Here is a 6,969-nt window from a genome sequence, read left to right on the forward strand (position 1 = left end):
AGATCACGCACTGTATTATTATAATTGAGAGACAGGCTCGGTGTCTGTCCCTCATGCTGGGAGAGGAGATCACACACTGTATTATTATTATTGAGAGACAGGTTCGGTGTCTGCTCCTCAGGCTGGGACAGGAGATCACACACTGTTGTAGTGTGCTCTCACGAGGCACCAGTTCTGTAGGGGTTTGGGCATTTACTGGGACAATTATTAATTGTGGCAGTTAATCACAAAATTGATTCTTTTAATGGTCTCAGAATCCAACCATGCGAGATAACTCAAACAACGCACACACAGGTACTAATACACGAGGATACATTCATTAATATATATAATATGCATGTTAACCAAACAGATCTTATCGTAAGGGTTATCAGAATACAAAAGATATATATTCAGTCAGTTACAAAGAGTTACACATATCAAGAGGACATACGTTCGGTATATCATTCATTTAGACCGTTTCGTAATTTAACTTGGTTACAACTTCTGCATTAGATACTCAAAACAAGTACATAACTCTTAGGAATAACATTGATATCAACTGGTTGGGATTACAATAGAATTCTGGAGCAGTAATGCAGTGAAGTTGAATACTCTTCCGATCTCTGGGGATTCAGATCTCCTGCGGGCACAAAGAAACAGTTGCAGGCTTGTTGCTGTCCAATCCACACTCTCTGGCTCCGTGCCAGGCTGTGCTGTGCGGCTTGTGACGGTGCGCTGCTGATGCTCTCTGAATACTGGCTAGTTAGTTTTGGCTGAAACTAGCGAAGTTTGTGCACAGGAGAAAAGATGACTGTGAGTCCCAGCAGGTCAGGAAGAAGACCAGTTCGTTCCTGATGAAGCGCTAGTTCTGAATAGTAATTCAGCTGTCCACAGTTCTGACCTTTTCACCAGGCCTGCTGCTGGTGCTAACCTCGGGTGGATCCTCTGGTTACTCTCTGGCAACCTCCGCTCTCGACTCTTAGAACAAAGGAAAGTTCTGGCACTTGGACACACTGGCCGTTCCGTGGTGGTCCAGGCTGAGTCTCAGGATGGTCAGGAGGCGCGCTGCGAGAATGTTCTGCCCTTGGGAGCCTTTCTGCTCCTGGGCCGTCCCGCCCTGGAATTATCTCACAGCCCTGGAATTCTCCTTTGAATTCCCTTTAGAATAGTCTTGGAGCTCTGTGTTGCCTGTTTTTACCTGGAGGAACTTCAGCTCGTTCATTGGATGAAAGTTTCATGGGCATCAGAGACCCACGTGGGTTACTCTGCCCTACCAGTCCCTGATTGGTTGATCAAGGTGAGATATGAGTCACTTACTCCTGACACTTAGGAATGCAGTCCAGATGTCCATCTGGCACTCCCTAGACAGATAGGCGCCAATGGATGCCCATTGATCATGATAGCCAGGCTTAGCTAAATGCATCCCCATTTGGGAGCTGTCCCTTATCAAAAGAAAACATCTTTAAATCAGCCTGCCTGAATAGCTTCTCTGTGGCTGCACCACAGAGATGAAGAGAGAGATGGGGCCTCATTTGGGAAAGCACAGCAACACTTAATTCTGTCTTATTAACAAGCATTGCCGCTACAATTAGTAGAAAGAAAGATACAATGTTTTGAAAATGTAATATGTTTTAAAGGATTAAAGGGAAAATAAATACTTTATATAGGCAAACTAATTCAACTGAGCTCCTCTAAACAATATCGCCTGAAGAATTGCCAAAGCACAGTGTATCAATTTGGGTGACACTGGGGGAAAAGGATCACAACATTCTACACATTCTCACAATATTACACGCACGGAAACCAATATTTACCACTAGGATAGAATGCAGCATAGAACAGTTGGATAGAAGGTTAGTGTAACTCTATAGTGCATCACAGAGGTCAGTCTCTTCCCCCTCATTATGCAGGCTGACTTCACTGTCCTCCAGCGATAGTCAGCTGTAATCACTGATGCAGACATGATGTTAATACTCTGACAGCATCTTGGCTGATTTGGTTAAAGTGTTTTCCTATTAAACAGGAGATTCTGCGCTCAAATCCCAGCAGTGTCTTTCTTCCTGTCTTGTCTTACAAAATGTATCACTATGGATGATTACATGCATCTTGATTTTGTTTAATGCAAGTTTTCATTCCCTTTCTGATGGCTCTCTAAAGTAATTTTTAAAAGTACTAATCGGGATGGATTACTGTACATATCCTCAGTAAAGGGGAATATATAAGTAGTGACTATCCAAATTGCATTTTTGTGTGAAACACATTTCAGAAAATTGAAAACCAATTTTCAAAACTCACAATAACAAGACAAAGGCAAAACATAAGTTCACTTTCACTTTATGCATATTTACCACAACCTTGCCTTCTGATCATAAAAAGTCTTAATTTTAATATAGCAGTTTTAAATGGGACATTCAGAACATGGCATATGAGAATATATGGTTAACCGAGGATGAGCAAAGGATGATCGCACTTTCTGCTTATTGCTATGAACCTACCCCTGGTTATAAAAATGTCTCAAAATTCTGACACTGAGGTGTGAGACACAATGTAACAGGCTCTCATAATCCCGAAATACAAGAAATTTTACTGTAGCGTTTTATAAATTTGACCCTGTGAACATTGCATGTCCCTCCTTACTCATTACCAAAACATCTCAATGTCCCGGCACTATGTACATTTGTAATTACAACACTTCACTGTTTCATTTATGAGTTGTGACATTGTGAACATGGCATGTTAAAGTATATAGAAAATCTAGATCAGAACAGGCTAAATGCAATTCCTAGTGATTTATCATTTTCTTACTTTCTAAATGAAAAAAAAATATTTTTTCAGTGATTATGACACTTCAGTATGACATAAAATATGCTTCAATGACAGAATAAATAATAATAATAATAAATAATCATGGAAAAAATACCCAAAGTGGACATTCATAGTTGTGATTATAGAATGTTAGATATCGGGTGGGTAGCTGCGTCAGCATGCGTAGGCTGCAAAGGAACAAGTAAAGGACTATTCCAGCTGAAAAGAGAAGAAAAGAATCACAATGTTTCGGCTGTGGAGCCTTCTTCAGGTGTCCGAAAGACAGGGCAGTAAGCAAAGATAATTTTCTTTTTATCTTTGCTGAATGCAGTTTATCGCTGATGACATCAAAGACATTAAGGAGTTTTTACGGCTAACAGCTCCACATCAACTTCCTTTCATAACTTTCATAACTAACCTCATCAGATCCTTCAACTCTTTTCTTGGGTGAATATGGTTTTCTGGGGAGTTGCGATGTTGGGCATACAGTAACTGGACATTTCCCGGTGATTCTGACACGTGTTAAGCACTCGCATTTCCTGCAAATATTAAAATGGTAAAGGTTTCGCTGAGAAATCCAATCGACCTTTGCGAAGACAATGTTTACATCGCAACAGAAACCCGTCCTTTGGTGGACTCAAACCACCGACTTTTCAGTTAACAACCGAATGCGCCACACAGACGGAATGGTGGATTCGTGTCTCACATCACAACTTTCCGGTTAAAAAAAAATATTTTTTTGCCAGCTGGCAATATTTCTTCTGCACTGATAATCAAGAATTGAATTTAATTTCTCGCAAGCTGTGTGAATTTCTTGAAATACAAGTTTTCCAGAAAGGAAATGAATACATGCATTTAACGAAATCAAGCCCTTTGTGATAGTCCGAAATGGTACGTTATGTACCACAAGATAGGAAAAAAAACATGATTGGGATTTTAAGCTACTGTACGTGACCTATGGTACCAGACCGGGGTAAAGTTAGCTTGAAGTTCGAAAACGATTTTGGCACGCCTGTAGCGTTTACACGAAACCTCTTAGAATCGCGAGAATACTTGCTTTGTGCATAAAATACATTGTGAATGCTTTCTCAGCCTTTACTTTTTCGTTTATATTACATTTTTTTGGACCAAGCACGAATATTCTTTTGTCCATATCTTCGCAACGGAAGCACAGAACGCCTTCAAACCAAATGCATTTTAAAGACCACGACGTGGATATTTCCACAGCCTCTACATCAAAGTATCAGTGAGCTAATTATCTTTTTTTAAACCTCCGGTTTTTCATCGATGAGTAATTACGCACTAACTGGAACCCGGGGGACCGCTGTATACACAAGTTCACAACGCGAGAAATACTGTTCAATACGGCTTCATGCGAAAAACCCGTATATGACCATAGGAAGCATAACTGTGCAGTCTCCAATTACCCAGACTGTAAGCACGGGAATAAAGCTTTGTCTGAATTCTGAAACCCTTCCTTTACGTCCTGTTTTCATTCAGGTAAGAGTCAACTATATGCAAAATACTACTGACAGCAAGAAGATTAAAATATTCTTTACTCAGCAGCTTATTAAACACAGCTCCCATGATGTTCAAACCGATTTTTTACACAGAACACTGACACAGCTTTGCGTTCTGAATCTCTTTTTCTCGTGTGTTTATTTAATGTGGCACAATGTACTGGGATAGGGGTATTCTGTTCACAAACCAATAGCATTTAAACCACAGCACCCACAATGCTGCAAGTAAGTGTTTTGCACACTAAGCAGAGAGCGATGTCTTCCTCGTTAGTATAGTGGCAAGTATCCCCACCTGTCACCCGGGAGACCAGGGTTCATCAGGACATGCATTGAAGTGAAAGCAGGATGCGCTGCGACATCCACTGTGCAGACCCGCCACACTAAGAGGTGAGTGGGTCTGTTCGATCACAGCGCTAGGCGAATCCCTAAACAGTGTGCGTGGCAACAAACGAAACGGGCCTGTTTCCGCCCGGTTTCGATCCGGGGAAATCGGGCCCAGTAGTGGCGGGATCTGTACAGTGCATGTCGCAGCGCTTCAATGTGCTTCCTGATGTCCTACCCCGAGTGCAGAAAAGACAGCATCCACAGCAACAACAGCTCAGGTCTCTGCACAGGAGCTAAGCTGCCCTCATCTCCTCTGCTCTGCGGCTCCCGCGGAGTGGAGTCCTGCCTGGAGCCGTGTTTGCAGGCTGCGGCTCCCCGCGCCCTGTCTGTGCGTCCTGTCCAAGAGCTCCTGGGAGGAAGAGAGAGCCCTCCCACTCGGGGGCTTTTCCACGGTCTGTGTGAGGAGGGGCGGGTGTGTCCAGTAGCTTATCGAGCGGAAGCCTGGGGCGGCGGAGAGCTGTGATCGTGCAGACCTTGAGGTGTCACCTCTTTGTCTGCTTTCCCGCCCCCCCTCCGCCCAAGCTCTGCTCCAAAGTAGCCCGGCAACCCCTCACACCTGCACGTGTCACAACCTAAGGTGCGGTCATGAGACACCCATGGGGTGTCATTCTGTTCTTGCTAATTGTTTCCTGCCCGTCGCAGGCAGGAGTCCATGCGAGGAAGATGCGCTGGACAGAGCTCAGAGGGCGCAGCTGGGTGGCTTTCCTTCTGAGTGACGTTCCTGCAACACTCTCCCGCTACTCTTGGTGCGCTCATGCCACAACACAGGAAGGCTGGAGCAGGTGGCTGTGGGCTTTGCGCACCGCCGAAATAGCTCAGTTGGGAGAGCATTAGACTGAAGATCTAAAGGTCCCTGGTTGGATCCCGGGTTTCGGCATTTTGTTTCATCGCGCCCTTTGTTCCTCTCTCCAGCGCCACCTGCCTAAAGTGACGCGTCCCTTTCTCAGCCCGAAACGCAAGCGAGACACCAGCAGCGATCCCTGCAGGTTTCCGTAGTGTAGCGGCTATCACGTTCGCCTCACACGCGAAAGGTCCCCGGTTCGAGACGGGGCGGAAACAGCCTCGTTTTGCACGCTCCTGTACTTCACAGAGGTCTTGAGCGACCGCTCATTTGTTCCCAATGTATTTCCGGTGCCTTCGTGCACTCTTGTACCAAACGCACGTTCCTTCTGTACGCGGAGCCGATCATTTGCAATTGGGCTGTGCCGACAGACCAGGACGAGCTCTGTCGGCTCAAAAGCAGCGCAGGACCTGCAAGAACAACAGAAAGATTAGCATCCAGCGGGGGCCTCTTAGTGAGCCCAAGAGCTCATCAAGAATCGGCTCCAGCAACAGGGCTGGGCGCATTGTTCCATTCTCCGCCCACTCTCGGTGTAAACAAGTCCCTCTTAGTCTCTGCTTCAAATGCACTTTCCTGCGTTTGCTTTGGTGTAACTGGCTTCCCCTGCATGGGCGAATGTGAAGAAGATCCTTAGTAAGTCATTAAAGAAAACCGAGAAGAGGTCGGAGTGGCCTCTGTCGTTCATCAACGATCCAGTCAGGCAGTACTCCTCTGTAATGCGCCGTTCGTTCACATCGATTGGCTTTTTTTTGCCTTCATTCGTGCGAGTAGTAAAAGCAGACGCCCCTATTCTGCCGTGACCCGGATTCGAACCGGGGTTGTTGCGGCCGCAACGCAAAGTACTGACCACTATACGATCACAGCGAGTTACCGAGACACACGCGGCAGGGCGGAAAGGGCTGTGCTCTCTTCGTGTGACATAATTCGGAAAAGTCCTGACGTTGCATTTCAACTGAGCCCCAGTATACATCGACCCTTCGACACTCTGAGTGACAACTCTCTTGCGTGTTTTCTCATATTTATGTAGTTTGCTTGCATGATGCCTGGAACAGCATGGTTGTTCGCTGCCATATAGTCTAGCGGTTAGGGTTCCTGGTTTTCACCCAGGCGGTTCGACTCGGTTTTGCCTCCTGCTTTCCAAAAGATCAGCACCGTGTACGAAAGAGCCGCATTAAAACTACTCGAACGTGCAAAACGTGCGAGAAGAGGGGGCGCTTGTTTCCAACCGAAACTTCTCGCGTGTGAGACGAGCTGATCATCGCTGTGGGAGGGTTACTCTGGTAGACAGGGCTGACCTTCGGCAATAGGATTTATAGTCTCCAAGATGATATTTGCACTTTCTGGAGAGGCGATTTTCTCCACTTCAGTAGCCCGATTTCGTCGATTGCGTGGAGAGGGCTGTAGAATGTGGCGCCGCCTTTCCTGCTCCGTCCATGA

The 6,969-nt window shown here is 45.5% G+C and overlaps 1 non-coding gene across 1 annotated transcript; it reads right to left on the reverse strand.

The window, feature by feature from the left end:
• Window positions 1-6,324: 6,324 nt before the first annotated feature.
• Window positions 6,325-6,396, reverse strand: trnar-gcg (transfer RNA arginine (anticodon GCG)). The gene has a single exon. It is a non-coding gene; the product is annotated as a tRNA-Arg (tRNA).
• Window positions 6,397-6,969: the final 573 nt, after the last annotated feature.

The sequence above is a fragment of the Lepisosteus platostomus genome, chromosome 5 (genome assembly GCF_059453375.1).
Source record: "Lepisosteus platostomus isolate fLepPlt1 chromosome 5, fLepPlt1.hap1, whole genome shotgun sequence".
NCBI classification, from domain to species: domain Eukaryota; kingdom Metazoa; phylum Chordata; class Actinopteri; order Semionotiformes; family Lepisosteidae; genus Lepisosteus; species Lepisosteus platostomus.